Below are 14,759 nucleotides of genomic sequence, written 5' to 3' on the forward strand. Positions count from 1 at the left end.
AAAATACGGACACAGTGAAGAAAAAAAAACTATATGTCGGGATTAAAGTCGACATTTCCACTTTATTCTCGTAATTTATTTTGTCATTAAAGTAGAATGTCGTAAACTAAAGTTCATCCTAAAATCAATGTTTTTAATTCACTAGATTTTCTCAAACCCCATCATAAGTTATGTAGCACATTTAAATGCTTTGTGTTAAGTGTTCCCCGACCCAGTTGTTAATCGCTACGCTCTTCTTAAACTAACTTCCTCTTGCACTAGGAGGCAGTGATCACCGCACAGAATACATTCACTTCATGATATTCCTGCTGTCTGAAAATATAGAATGCTAAGATAATTTTTCATGATGAAATGCATTAAAGCAGGTATTAAACATGCACGGAAGTGTGGCGGTAGTGCTGCTCCCTCGCAGTAAGAGGTCCCCAGGTGTACGTTCAGTGTAAAGAACTTTATGGCAGGTGTGACGAGGTTCCAAAACACTGGATGTATGAATGGGTATTGCACAGGTTTAACTTAAATATTGTGTAAATGTTGGGTTCGTGATCTGGATTTCGAAGACACGAACACAGAATTCAATGGATGTTCTTCTGAGCGGGCTTTCTTTATTGCATGCGTGATGTCTCTTTCTGATGTACCAAACCCCCAGTTCCTATCCTTCCTTTTTCTTTCTCCACATAACCATTTGCCACACGATAAACGTCCTTGTGAAATTAAAACTAGTTATAAACTTAGACCACGGAGTCCAATTGTCCAATTAGTTTTGAGCCCCTGAAATGAAGGGATTGTGTTAAAAAAATTCTTTAGTTGCCTCACATTTTTATGCAATTGTTTTGTTCCCCCCACTGAATTAAAGCTGAAAGTCTGCACTTCAACTGCATCTGAGTTGTTTCATTTAAAATTCATTGTGGTAATGTACAGAACCAACATTAGAAAAAAATTGTCTGTCCAAATATTTATGGACCTAACTATATATCTATATCCTTTTAATCCTTATAATTATAACTTAAAAACGGAACAATAGGCTGCATGGCAATAACTTATGGGAACATTGGAAATTAAGGTTAAAGCTGTCTCACTTCCAGTTAAGACTGCAAAATGACATCAAAAATTCAGAATCAATGTCTCCATGATGGGACAGTTAACTTTGTGAGCTGGAATGTTAAAGGCCTGAATCACGAATTAAAAAGAAAGAAAGTATTCTCTCACCTAACAGGTCTAAATGCAAAAGTAGTATTTTTTACAGGAGACCCACTTATTAAGCAAAGATCAGTTCTGGCTGCAAAAAGACTGGATTGGCCAAATGTTCCATTCCAGCTTTACAAAGAAAACTAGAGGTGTGGGAATTCTTATACATAGAACAGTCTCATTTGTAGCATCAGATGTAGTATCTGATCCTGAATGGAGATATGTGATTTTCATGGGCAACTTATTTATCTGTAAAGTGATTCTGATAAATGTTTATGCACCCAATGTCGATGATAGGGAATTCAAGCAAAATGTATTTGCATCTATTCCCAATGTGAACACTCATAAAATTATAATGGCTGGGGACTTTAACTGTGTTTTAAATCCACTCTTAGATAGGTCTCCTGTCACAGGGGGAATGACATCTAACACTGCAAGGACAATTACACAGTTTTTAACTGACCACAACCTATCAGACCCCTGGAGGTTTCTAAACCCAAACTCAAGAACATATTCCTTCTACTCACCAGTGCATCATTGCTATTCAAGAATTGATTATTTCTTTATCTGCGGTGGGTTGGCACCCTGCCCAGGATTGGTTCCTGCCTTGTGCCCTGTGTTGGCTGGGATTGGCTCCAGCAGACCCCCGTGACCCTGTGTTCGGATTCAGCGGGTTGGAAAATGGATGGATGGATGGATTATTTCTTTATAGATAATAATTTCTTGCCTGCGATTAAATCTTGCAAGTATGACGCTATTGTTATTTCTGACCATGCCCCTCTGATCTTGGAGCTGAAATCATTATGCCCCACATACTCATCTCTCAGATGGTGTCTTAACCCACTTCTATTAGCAGTTGAGAACTGTACAAAATTTATATGAAAACAAATCAGTTTCTTCCTAGAGACAAATACATCCTCAGAGGTCTCTGCAGGAATACTCTGGGGAAAACTCTAAAGGCCTTCTTAAGAGGACAGATTATTTCATATCTTTCCCACAGAAATAAATGAGAAACCAAGAAGGTATCAGAGCTAACCAGTGAAATTACTAGAATAGATTAAGAACATGCCAGGTGTCCAAGTGAAGCTCTTCATAGGAAAAGATAGGCTCTGCATTCAGAGCTCAACCTATTAACAACCAAAGAAACTGAACAACTCATTTTTAAATCAAGACATCATTACTATGAACACGGATAGAAAGCTAATAAGCTCTTAGCTCAACAAATCCACAAGCAAGAAGTTCGCAATACAATCCCAGCAATTACCAACACGAACAGAGATAAAATCATTGACCATAAAAATATAATGCACACATTTAGAGACTACTATAAATCCTTATATTCTACTGAGTTCAAAGAAGACAACACACACAAGTAAACATAAATCTCTTTATCAACAAAATTTCGCCGTCTGCATTGAAAAAATTAAGCAAGGCTTGCATAGATGGTCAACCCTCCATCTCACTCTAGCTGGAAGAATTAACATTGTTAAGATGAATATCCTTCTGAAGCTTCTCTTTTTATTTCAGAACATTCCAATATACATCAATAAATCATTCTTTAAGCAATTAGATTCAACCATAACCTAATTTATTTGGAACCTAAAACATCCACGTATCCAAAGAGCGACTCTACAAAGACCTAAGACAGAAGGTGGCATGGCTCTACCTAACTTTCAGTTTTACTACTGGGGAGCAGATATACAAGCTATAAAAACCTGGACACAAATAGATGAACATACACAGGCTTGGTCAGCAATAGAAATAAAATCCTGCAGTACTTCTCTATATTCCCTGCTTTGTGCCCCAATAAATGCAAGTTTTTGCCAATATACTAATAACCCAATTGTGCTTCACTCACTCAGAATATGGAACCAATGTAGAAAGCATTTTAAGATGGAGAATCTTTTATCTGTGGCACCTCTGCATGAGAACCACCTTTTTCAACACTCGCAAACATACACAGTTTTTAATATCTGGAAAACATTTGGGATCTTTATACAGACAACATCTTTGCATCCTATGAACAATTACATTCCAAATTGAACTTTCCAGCAATACATTTTTTTCACTATCTTCAAATTAGAAACTTTGTCAAACAGAACCTGCCTGATTTTCCTCATCTCCCATTTTCCTCTATGCTAGAAAAAATATTGCTCAGTCTCGAGGACTCAGACAGCATTTCTGCAATATATAAAAATATTTTACAGTCCCTCCCTTTCAAAGATCCAGGAGGACAATGGGAAAAGGATCTCTCACTCAACATATCAGAAAAGAAGTGGAAGGTAGCAATGCAGAGAATTCATTTGAGCTCCCTATGCGCAAAGCATACAATTATTCAGCTCAAAATTATATATCGACCACATCTGTCTCGCTTGAAATTGTCCAAAATGTTTCCAGGGAAAGATCCAACCTGTGAATGCTGCAGTCAAGCTCCAGCCTCACTGTGTCACATGTTTTGGGCCTGCGCCAATTTAACATCATTCTGGACAAAATTTTTTAAGTGCCTTTCAGACGGCCTTGGTGTCACAATCCCTCCTAATCCACTAACAGCTGTGTTTGGTGTTCTTCCAGATGGGCTTAAAGTGGAGAAGGACAAACAAACTGATTGCCTTCACTACACTATTGGCATGCAGACTTATTTTGCTAAACTGGAAGAATCTTAACTCTCCTCTTTTAAGTCAGTGGGTAACTAATGTTTTATATTATTTGAAATTGGATAAAATCAGATTCTTACTTAGAGGATCTGTGCAGAACCTTTTCAAAACCTGGCAGGATCTAATCAATGATATTTTAGAATAAGCTCTTAAAGCACTGAGGAAGTAGATTCTCTCCCCATTTCTTTTTTTTTTCTCCATTTATCTGTATCTGCCTATTAAGCTCTTCAATGTATTTATTTTTACTATTTTTAAGTCCATTGGCCATGCTCTCTTTCTTAGGGGTGGGGATTGATTTGTTTTCAATCCTATTTTTTTTTGTTTTATTTGATCTATTTATATGGAATGATTACAATAAAATTAAAAAAAATTATAGGACAATTACACCATGAGTATTTATGCTTTGAAGTACTGGTAAAGGAGAGCAATTAAAAAAAAAAAACCAGCATTAGTGTCTTTTTGTGAATGAGCAAAGTTCGATGAACTGTCATTTATAAATTGTCTCAGAGTGATTGCTGTTGACTCGTCTCCAATGTATGTCTATTAACAAATTGTTGTCCCTTACAAAACATGCTCCTATATTTTGTTTTGTTGCTGCAGGGTTGTGCATGGGATATTTGTGATTTTCAATTAAACAAAACTGGTTACAAATTGACTGTATGTGCATAACAATATTACTAAGACAAACAACGTCCTTTAACAATGTTACACAATGTACATTAGAAATTACTGTGATATTTCCATACCTTTTGCAGTTAGTGCTAGTGCAAGAAAAGCAGTATACTTTTTCTTTAATGTTCATATTCACCTGTAGGGGGATAGCATTTTTGGTTTCAAAACTGCTACACTATTCTAAAAGACGACTGCTCATCTGTTTGTTTTAGTAAGAGTTTGAATGTCTAATTTATTTTTATAAACAGAGACTATTGGTGCAAATTTAATATGACTTAAACTTTTTGTATGTGAAATTTTTCTGTCAGTCTCTCACTTTTTTTGATAAAAAGTTTCTACTTCTAAATATTTTGAGATGATAAGGTAATATGTTGTCCTATCACAGACTATATTTAATTTTTTTTTCATTTTTGGCCACTACTCTGCATATTGTCTTAAGTGGAAACGCCTTTCAGAGCACCGTTGTATGGTTAAAGTCTGGAAGTGCAGCTTTTTTTTTGCCATTAAAGTTTCATTTGGCAGCAACTTGTGAAAACTGAATTAAATAAGGCCTTTTTGCAAGAAACCGCTCCATGTTATGAACAACTCACAAGACAGAGAAAAAGTCCTGACCTAAAATCCAAAGAAAATTATTCATTGATTGAAAGATCAAGATATATGAGTGAAAATGGCTTGTGAAGTTCAGATTTCTTAGGAATAATTTTAGTAAGTTCAACTTGAAAAATTATCACGTGTAAACCCAACTAGCAATTTTACTAAAGCATGTAATACTTGCAGTAATTAAAAAAGTGAGAAAGTTATGGTTTGAAGGTTACATTGGCTGTGTAATAGTACAGTAAGATCAAAGTTTCTTTGAGAGAACCTATTGGCTCATTTGTAATTTATATGATACCATTTGCTGTGAGTACTACTGAGAGATCTGCCTGTGGTTGGGAGGCAGCAGTAGTGATGGTGAGGGAGCTGAATTTTAGCATGAACTATCAAGCTAAGTGACAGAACATGATTGCCATCATAGACTTGCATACAGCAAGTTTATAGAGAACTAATCTTTTTTAATTTGCTTTGGGCAAGGTTAAACCCCATTAAAGAAATATAATGAACTGCTGTTAACAATGCACCCTGCGCTGTGGTGTTTTTTTTTTTAATTACAAAAAAGAAAACGGTTGTAGCTCAGTTTGCCTTGAGGCTGTTTAGCCTGTTACCTTAAGGCATGTTCTGAATTTTAAATGCACAAACTCCTGAGTCTGTGCTTTTACCTTGCACTTAATTTTATGTGCCAGTGCAGTATCATTATTTGTTTAAACCAACTGTTTTATGTAGCATTGTGACAGAGTGATTTTCATCTTATTCTTGATGACGTATCAGTAATGTAAATAAAACAAATGTAGTTAGTAATTTTGTTAGTTAACAAAGTTAAGCAATGGCTCAAATAAACACGTGCATTGGTTGCAAAACTTAAAGCCAAGATATACAAAAATGATCAAAGTACAAAGAATAGTAAAAAGGTAAATAAGAAAGGCACAAGCATTTTGAAATAGGTGTAATTAGGTTCATAAATGCATAGAGATTTACATCAATGATATGTTCAGTAAATACTGTGAAGCATCATCTTCAGAGTAACAATATGACTGCCTTCAAGAAGACTCAGATTTGTATTCTCATTCTTAACTGTAATACCATAGTTTTGTTTTCAGCATTTTGTCACTGAGAAGGTTCTAAAACAATATTCCAATGGTTAATCATACCATTCAGATGGCTTTATGTTAGTTTTTCTTTTTAATGTATTTTAGTTTAAAATAGACATTCAAATGGCACAGATATTTTACATTATGTGTGATTTGTAGTCTAGAAATTTTTGTATTTCTCAGCTTTTCTAAGAATTGAAATAGCAGTAAAATAATTCCATGTATCCGTTTCCTCAAACTACTTAACCAAGTTTTAGGGTCATAGTGAACTGGGGGACAAAAGGCATCCTAAGAAGTAAGGCAGAAACCAACCATGACTGGGGAGACAAATCGATTGCAGAGTATAGTTATATTGAGCTTTGTCAGCAACTAACCTAATTCTGAGGCCAAGTTCTTGGAAAAGGCGAACTTTAAGATCTCAGTTGGCTTAGCCAGGTGTGAGGTCCCAGCCCTGGTGGGATCTGGTAGTTATCTCTGCATTGTCCCAACAGTGTGCTCTGGCAGATACCCTGTACAAGCACAAAGTGTGTAAACATTTGCTATGTTCATGGAGATATTAAAGAGTATGAGAGGGTACTACTCCCAATAAAATATAAGGGAAGGAACTTTAAAGTTTGGACTTCTTATCAGACTCTTCAACCTTGGCCTTTCTTAGTTGGGAAGAGAAACGTCCTATTCCTGCTGGTCTTGGCTCCCTGCAAAGTGTCTCTTCCTTTGTTAGAAAGAGAGGGACTCGCTGCTGACAAGGTTGGCCAGGAAACCAGCTTGAAGATTGAACCTTACTTGGCCAGTGAGGTGGGGTGTGATCCCTCACTGGAGTTTCTGAGAAAGTTGGATGGAGCTGTGCAGCAGGCTCTAACACCTTTAGCTTCTTCAGATGGTGTGATTGCTTCTGGCTCTTGGGACCTATTGATTAGGGAGGCAGGGGCTGAGACTCAAATGGGGTTGGGGGCTGTTGCATTAGGCTCTGGGGATGCAGAGGCTGATGCACAGTCTGAATTTTTGCACTTCCAAAGAGCTGACCACAACTTTGATTTTGCATTGAACTTGCATTTGCACAAGCACATATTGCAGATGATCATTACTATGAGGAATGGGAGGGCTCCAGTTTCAAAAGTCTGCACTTTTTAATTAAGAATGGCTTCTTGTATCTGGTGCTTGCTGATCGCATTGGGATAGACTAATCAAGCAGGAGATGGTACTGAGCGTATACAGTGTTGAAAATGAGCAGTGTTGAAAATTGCCGACGACCATGTTTTGGAGGGTCATTTTGGTGTGGAGTAGATGAGGGATCATATTTCAAAATGCTTTTATTGGCTGTATATGGGACAGATATGGAGCAGTTTTATAAGTCCTGCCCTGTCTGTCAGGTTGTTTCTGTTCATAGACACACTCAGTCTCCCATTTCTTAGACACTGTTGGTCCAATTCCCAAGAGTAAAAATGGTTATCAGTATATGCTCATGTGGGTTGATTATGCAATAAGATATCCCATGGTGGCCGCTTTATGGAAGGCTGACTCCTAAACTGTTACAAAGGCTTTGTCAGAAGTGTTCACTCGTATTGGTCTCTCATACAAGGTTATAACTGACCGGGGTATGCCCTTTACTTCTCACGTTGTTTTGTCTTGGTAGATTTCTATATTACAGTGATCCCTCGCTATATCGCGCTTCGCCTTTCGCGGCTTCACTCTATCGCAGATTTTATATGTAAGCATATTTAAATATATATCGCGGATTTTTTGCTGGTTCGCGGATTTCTGAGGACAGTGGGTGTTTTAATTTCTGGTACATGCTTCCTCAGTTGGTTTGCCAAGTTGATTTCATACAAGGGACGCTATTGGCAGATGGCTGAGAAGCTACCCAACTTACTTTTCTCTCTCTCTCTTGCGCTGACTGTCTCTGATCCTGACGTAGGGGGTGTGAGCAGGGGGGCTGTTCGCACACCTAGACGATACAGACGCTCGTCTAAAAATGCTGAAAGATTATCTTCACGTTGCTACCTTCTGTGTGCAGCTGCTTCGTGAAGCGACATGCTGCACGGTGCTTCGCATACTTAAAAGCTCAAAGGGCATGAATTGATTTTTCACTGTTTGTTTTTCTCTGTCTCTCTCTCTCTCTCTCTCTCTCTCTCTCTCTCTCTCTGCTCCTGACGGAGGGGGTGTGAGCTGCCGCCTTCAACAGCTTTGTACCGGCGGTGCTTCGCATACTTAAAAGCCAAACAGCCCTATTGATTTGTTTGCTTTCCTCTCTGTTCCTGACACGCACTCCTTTGAAGAGGAAGATATGTTTGCATTCTTTTAATTGTAAGACAGAACTGTCATCTCTGTCTTGTCATGGAGCACAGTTTAAACTTTTGAAAAAGAGACAAATGTTTGTTTGCAGTGTTTGAATAACGTTCCTGTCTCTCTACAACCTCCTGTGTTTCTGCGCAAATCTGTGACCCAAGCATGACAATATAAAAATAACCATATAAACATATGGTTTCTACTTCGTGGATTTTCTTATTTCGTGGGTGGCTCTGGAACGCAACCCCCACGATGGAGGAGGGATTACTGTACTCTACTTTCCCCTTTTATATTCTTTATTGTGTAGCCTTTGTCATAATGCCTCCAATCCCATAGACTTACCACTTTTTATAAGGTATTGTACTTTATGACTTCTCCCCACCTTCCCTTCTACATCTGTATTCTCAGGCAATTACACAGAGTAAAATACAAGCAGGAGTTAAGTAATAGCTTTAAATAAGATATTGTTAGTAATATTCATAAAATAACAATAAACAAAGTTCATGTGAATATTGACAACCTGGTAAATACTGATGTGTAGTTTCAGTGGGCACATAGACTTGTAGTTACTTTAAATGTCTCTAGTTAACTCATCATTTCTAGCTTTCTTCAGGTCAGGCCACATGCCTATCTCAAAATGACTGCTGAACTGTGCTCTTAATTGTGTTTTCTTAATTGTAATGGTGTGAGAGAGAAAGTGGGCAGAGTAAAGGAGCTGAATTTATACATTGTTTGTTCAAATCCTATGGCCAATAGAGCGTTATGGTACAGAATGGCCTCTGATTCAAAACCAAACAGCCAACCTTAGTCCAATAGAAGTTTGGTACTATATATCCCCCAGTTACTGGCTTATTTTCACACCTGCCCCCAAAAAATCATTTGTTGAGTGAAGCTTGGCAGCCAGGTAGTTTGTCTTTTCTGCGGGGGATGTTTGCGAGAATACATTTTGTCCTGCAGAGAATCATTTGCCAAACCAGTTTGGACACTTCCCCCAACTTTGCCATAAATTCTTAAGTCAGTCCTAAAGACTGCAGGGGGGATGTTCTTTTAACATTAAAGCATTACTGTTCTCATGAATAAAACACTAATATTACATTTGATTTTTCTGCCTTACAAATAAAGACATACAAATTATTTATCAACATATATATACAATTTCACACCACTACACGCATCATGAAGCAACTATGTGAGAGCCTTGCAGTTAAACAATTGAACACCGCTGTTTATCATCTCCAGATGAATGGCCTGATGGAATGTTTAGTAAGAGTTTAAATCAGATATTTCAGAGGAGTGTTCAGGAATCACCTCAGGCATTTACTGGCTTGAGTACATTCGAACTGTTATTTGGTTGGTGGCCACAAGGGGTGTTGGACATTTTTTGGGTAGATTGTATGGGGGGGTTGGTTTGCACTGAAACTAACGGGGCAAGATTTGTCGATCAGGTCGTTTTACTCCAAGAACAAATTTCTGAGATGTGCTCTATTGCAGTAGAGCACCAGCAGCGCAACTAGGATGCACAAGAACGTAATTATGACAGAAAAAGCAAACTTTGTGAATTCAAAAAGGGCGATCTGGTACTAGTTTTTATCTCGTATGACCCACATAAATATCAGGTGAAATGGCTGAGAGACATAGTGTGTGAATGTAACCAATAAAAGCTAGGTAGAAACTGGAAGTTTAATAAAATATCATCAACCAAATTTTGCAATACTCAGGTTTGTGCACTTAACTCAAGAATGGTGCAGAGGCTCAGTTATTCCAGTAGTAATGGAATCATAATGTTTTTCAAAAATCTTAATGAATAAATAAATAAACTATCATTAATCTAAATTAAGGCACTTCTAGAAAGTGCCAAAATAATTTTAAATGAGGAAGGGCTGTAAATATAGAGTAAACCTGAGTAAATAGAAAGTATAAATTTAAACTTATGTTACTATTTTAATATAAAATTGTAATATACTGTGTTGTTTTAATAAAATAATATTATTTAGATTTTTTTTATGTAGCTGCCCATTATCTATCATGCCTGTACGGTGTGCCATATTATTTTCGTAGTGTAGCTACACACTGTAATGAAGATTCCTGGAATCTAGTGCATGACATATACACATACTTGTGCAATGGTGTGTTTGTGTTTTGGTGGGATACTGGTATCTGTGTGTTATTTACAGGCTTGGTCATATACCATGAAAGTATGGGAAAATCAGTACACCACTTCAAAGTGGTGTTCTTTTGTTTTTATTATTATTTATTTATTTAATTTATTTTTTGCATATACAGTGGAACCTCGGGTCACGACCATAATTCGTTCCAAAACTTTGGTCGCAACCCGATTTGGTCGTGACCTGAAGCAATTTCCCTCCATAGGATTGTATGTAAATACAATTAATCCGTTCCGGACCGTACAAGCTGAATGTAAGTATATATATTTTTAAAGATTTTTAAGCACGAAAGTAGTTAATTATACCATAGAATGCACAGTGTAATAGTAAACTAAATGTAAAAACATTGAATAACACTGAGAAAACCTTGAACAGAGAAAACTAACATTGCAAGAGTTCACGCTTAATAGCCTTAGGAACCAATTGCTGTAAACACTTTTTTTTAATGAGTTTTAAGCACAGGGAAAAAAAAAGGAACATTTGAACAAATCCAAACTTTATATAAAAACCAACCATAAACAACCAAGAAAGTAACATTGCAGGAGTTTACGCTAATACGAACCAATCGCTGTAAACACTTTTTTTTAATGAGTTTTAAGCACAGGGGAAAAAAAAGGATCATTTGAACAAATCCGAACTTTATTTAAAAACCAACCATAAACAACCAAGAAAGTAACATTGCAGGAGTTCATGCTAATAGCCTTATGAACCGATCGCTGTAAACACTTTTTTAAGCACAGGTAAAAAATGAACATTTGAAAAATCCGTAATTTATACAAAAATTAACCATAAACAACCAACAAAACTAACCTTGCATGAGTCAAGTTCTGGCATGAAGGAAGTGAGGAGGAACTGGGTGGAGAGGAGATTATAGTTTTGAGGTAAAGTCTCTCTGCACGATGCACGTCTGACCGAGAACAATGTACTGTACATGTACAGGGAGAGACTGAACATGTGCGGAAATCATCGGCGCGTACGAACCGGAAGGGAAACTGGCTTGTTCGTCACCCGAGTGTGTGGTCATGAACAGATGCAAAAGTTTGGCGAACTTTTTGGTCGTAACCCGATATATACGTGTTCCGAGACGTTCGTGACCCGAGGTTCCACTGTAAGAATAAATAAAATTATACATTATGTAATTGTGAGTGTAATGGACTAGAATTCAGTGTTTTACAGAAAATTATGTTTCTGTGTGTTGGTTAGGGTAGTGGGCTATAAATCAGTATTTTAAAGAAAAGGCAAAATTCTTGAAAATTTCTGCTATTGTTGATGGCTATCTATAGGACATAAATATTTACTTGTCTTGCAAAAGAGCCACTTGCTTTAAATAATCAGACTGCTTTGATTAGTATCTCGTCCACACACAATGTGGTGATACAGAACTTCATGCTTCCTTTGAAAATTAACAAGTTCTGGGGACATTGGTTTCTATCAAGTACTTCTTGATAGTTGACAACAATACTATTGTTGAACCAAAGTAAATGTTTTTACACTTTTGTTCTGCAGAGGAAATTGTCATGCACCATTGTTTAGCTGATCGTCATGTTGATTTATGCAGAGATTGAAGCATCTATATATTTCTGGGTAAATGAGAATAAAGTAGAACAGAAACGTACGGTCTGAAACTTGTGACTGCTGTTTGCTTCTTTTATGCTTTTGACAGCATATCGCTGTGGCTACACCCTGTAGCAACAGTTGCTTGTACCTGGCCCAGATTCCTCTCGGCTTGAGGCCGGTCACATGGACAAATTACAGATTCCTAAAGGAATGCTGGAAGCTATCTCTTTACAACTTGTGAGGGATAGTAGGGCTCTTCTTCTAGCTAAGTTCATCTTGGACCTGATGTATTAACTCTAAGGTATCTAAGGTTTTTCTCATCAACAGTGTAGGCCTTGGGTGCTTACTAGTGTATGAACTTATAGCAGTGTTCTTTTCTAGTTCTGTTATGCACACATGGGAGTTCCAAGTACTAAGCTTGAGTAACATTGAGTTTTACAGCACTATAGTAGTGTCAGAGCTCGGCATATTGAATTCTGACTGAGGCCTGTCTTACTTACAGAAGATTCCATTAGCATAAAAATAAAAACAGTGCTAACAGTACTTTTATATACATACCAGTTGATTCTACAATAAAATAAAATAAAAATAAAAAGAGTTATAATTCCAAAACTCCTTTGCTTTTAATATAAAACTGTATTGCAGAGTTTTAGCGTAGTATACTGTATGTGTACCAAATTTCAGGCTACAGGTTATTTGATTTTTCACCTAGACCTTCCTGGGTTGATCTTTGACATTGGAGGTCAATCATCATTCCGAAAGCGAACAATAGAGGTCATGTAGTATATGTGTACCAAATTTCACGTCAATAGCTCAAACGGTTAGCGAGCTACAGGTGATTTAAAATCATGGACAGACAAACGGACAGTCACAGTACCGTATTATATAAAAAGATTTACAGTTGTTATAACTTGACTTTTTAATATAGACTCAAGATGCCCATATGTGGTTGGTTATTGAAGTGTTCTTGATTTTTAAAAGTACGAATGTCTGTAATAATAAAAGAAATATTAAATAAAGTATACTCCTGTGTCCTTCTAGGTATGACTGGTGATCATATTGACCACAGTGAAGTAATGTACCTTGACATTTTGCCCAATAAAACCTTATAAATACATATCAGATAATGATGCATTTTTCTTTTTTTTTTTTTTTAAGGAAGGCTAGCCCACCTTTAAATACAAAGTTCAATGATTGGTCCTGGGATACTGAAGTGGAGTGTGCTGTGTTAAACAACATAAGATATCTTATGTCATTATATTCAAGAACTAAAAGAAAAATATCTTATTGCAACCTAACTGCAGTTTCTGGCCTGTTTTGTAGAGAAAAGCAAGGATCTTTATTATGTCGTCTGTATGACTTATAGAAGAAATTGCATTCTCAATATAGATGTAGTTTAGCTTTGAATGTGCAAAAACCTTTTTTTAATATTGTGTGCTGAAGGAAAAAAAATATTTTAGATTTGCTTGCTTTTAAAAGTAATGTTCTATCAATGCTTTCTTTACCACATTGAAAAAAACTTGCAAATTATACATGACCCAATGTACAGTAAGAGAATATATATGTAAAAAGTATTATCTACTGTACATAAGGATGAGTATTATAGTTTTTCATCTTTCTATCAGTATAATTTATACAAAATGCAAACAGAGTTCTCCATAGTATGGGCCCTGAGGGAGAGAGACGCTTTACTAATTTCAGTAAATTTAGCTTGAACATTTTATGAGATAAGACACAGAGTTCAATCACTAAGACAACTGCAAAATCAGTTACAGCTGGTATCATCAAAACCAGTATCAGACAGTCCTTCTAAAAGAAGGTTATGTTCATCTGTATCAAAAGATTTGGATAAAATTATTTAAATAACTACACAGCGTAATTACTCATAGAAAATAAAATATAATTTGCAGTCAAAGCTGATCTTGAGATGGTACTGTAACTGAGTATAAATTCTGAATGGTGACTACATAAATATCTTAAATAAAATGAAGCAGATCACTTTTAGTTGTTAGGTGAGACAGTGTAGAAATTAGTCTAATTATTTAAATCATCACAATTTTTATTCCTATGGAGAGGGCAACAGCATATCTTGCTTTCCAAAACCTATAAGTGTCCCCTGCTTTGAGTATAAGATTAAAATTACGGATGCATGGTTCAGCTTAATCAGATGCTATCAACAACAGAAGCTTTGCTTCTTGCAAGGCATGGACACTGAATTTGGTATTGTCAATGAAAAGCAAAACACAAAAGACTTCTTTTCAATTGCCTCAGGTTGCCTGGAAAAAATCCAAGTTAAAATTTGTAACATTCGTATTAATTTAAAATATTACCCTCCACTTGTTCTTTGAATTTATACCTAATAAAATATTATTTATACCACAATAGATGGAAAAATACCAATAAAAAGCTGTTCCCTTTATATCAGAATAAATAGTAGTAACTTCTTATTTCTGGCACCCACTGATTCTGTTTTTTTTAGGTTTTTTTTTTTTTTTTTTTTTTTTTTTTAACACCTCTTTGCAGTCACCCGTTTGCTTATCACCAATTGAGTTGAC

General features: G+C 36.4%; 1 protein-coding gene across 1 annotated transcript in view; it reads left to right on the forward strand.

Moving 5' to 3' along the window:
• LOC114650158 (protein diaphanous homolog 3-like) overlaps window positions 1-14,759 on the forward strand; it is a 1,033,571-nt gene that overhangs the window by 227,897 nt on the left and 790,915 nt on the right. The gene's annotated exons all lie outside the window — the stretch shown is intronic.

This window comes from Erpetoichthys calabaricus, chromosome 4 (assembly GCF_900747795.2).
Source record: "Erpetoichthys calabaricus chromosome 4, fErpCal1.3, whole genome shotgun sequence".
NCBI lineage: Eukaryota > Metazoa > Chordata > Cladistia > Polypteriformes > Polypteridae > Erpetoichthys > Erpetoichthys calabaricus.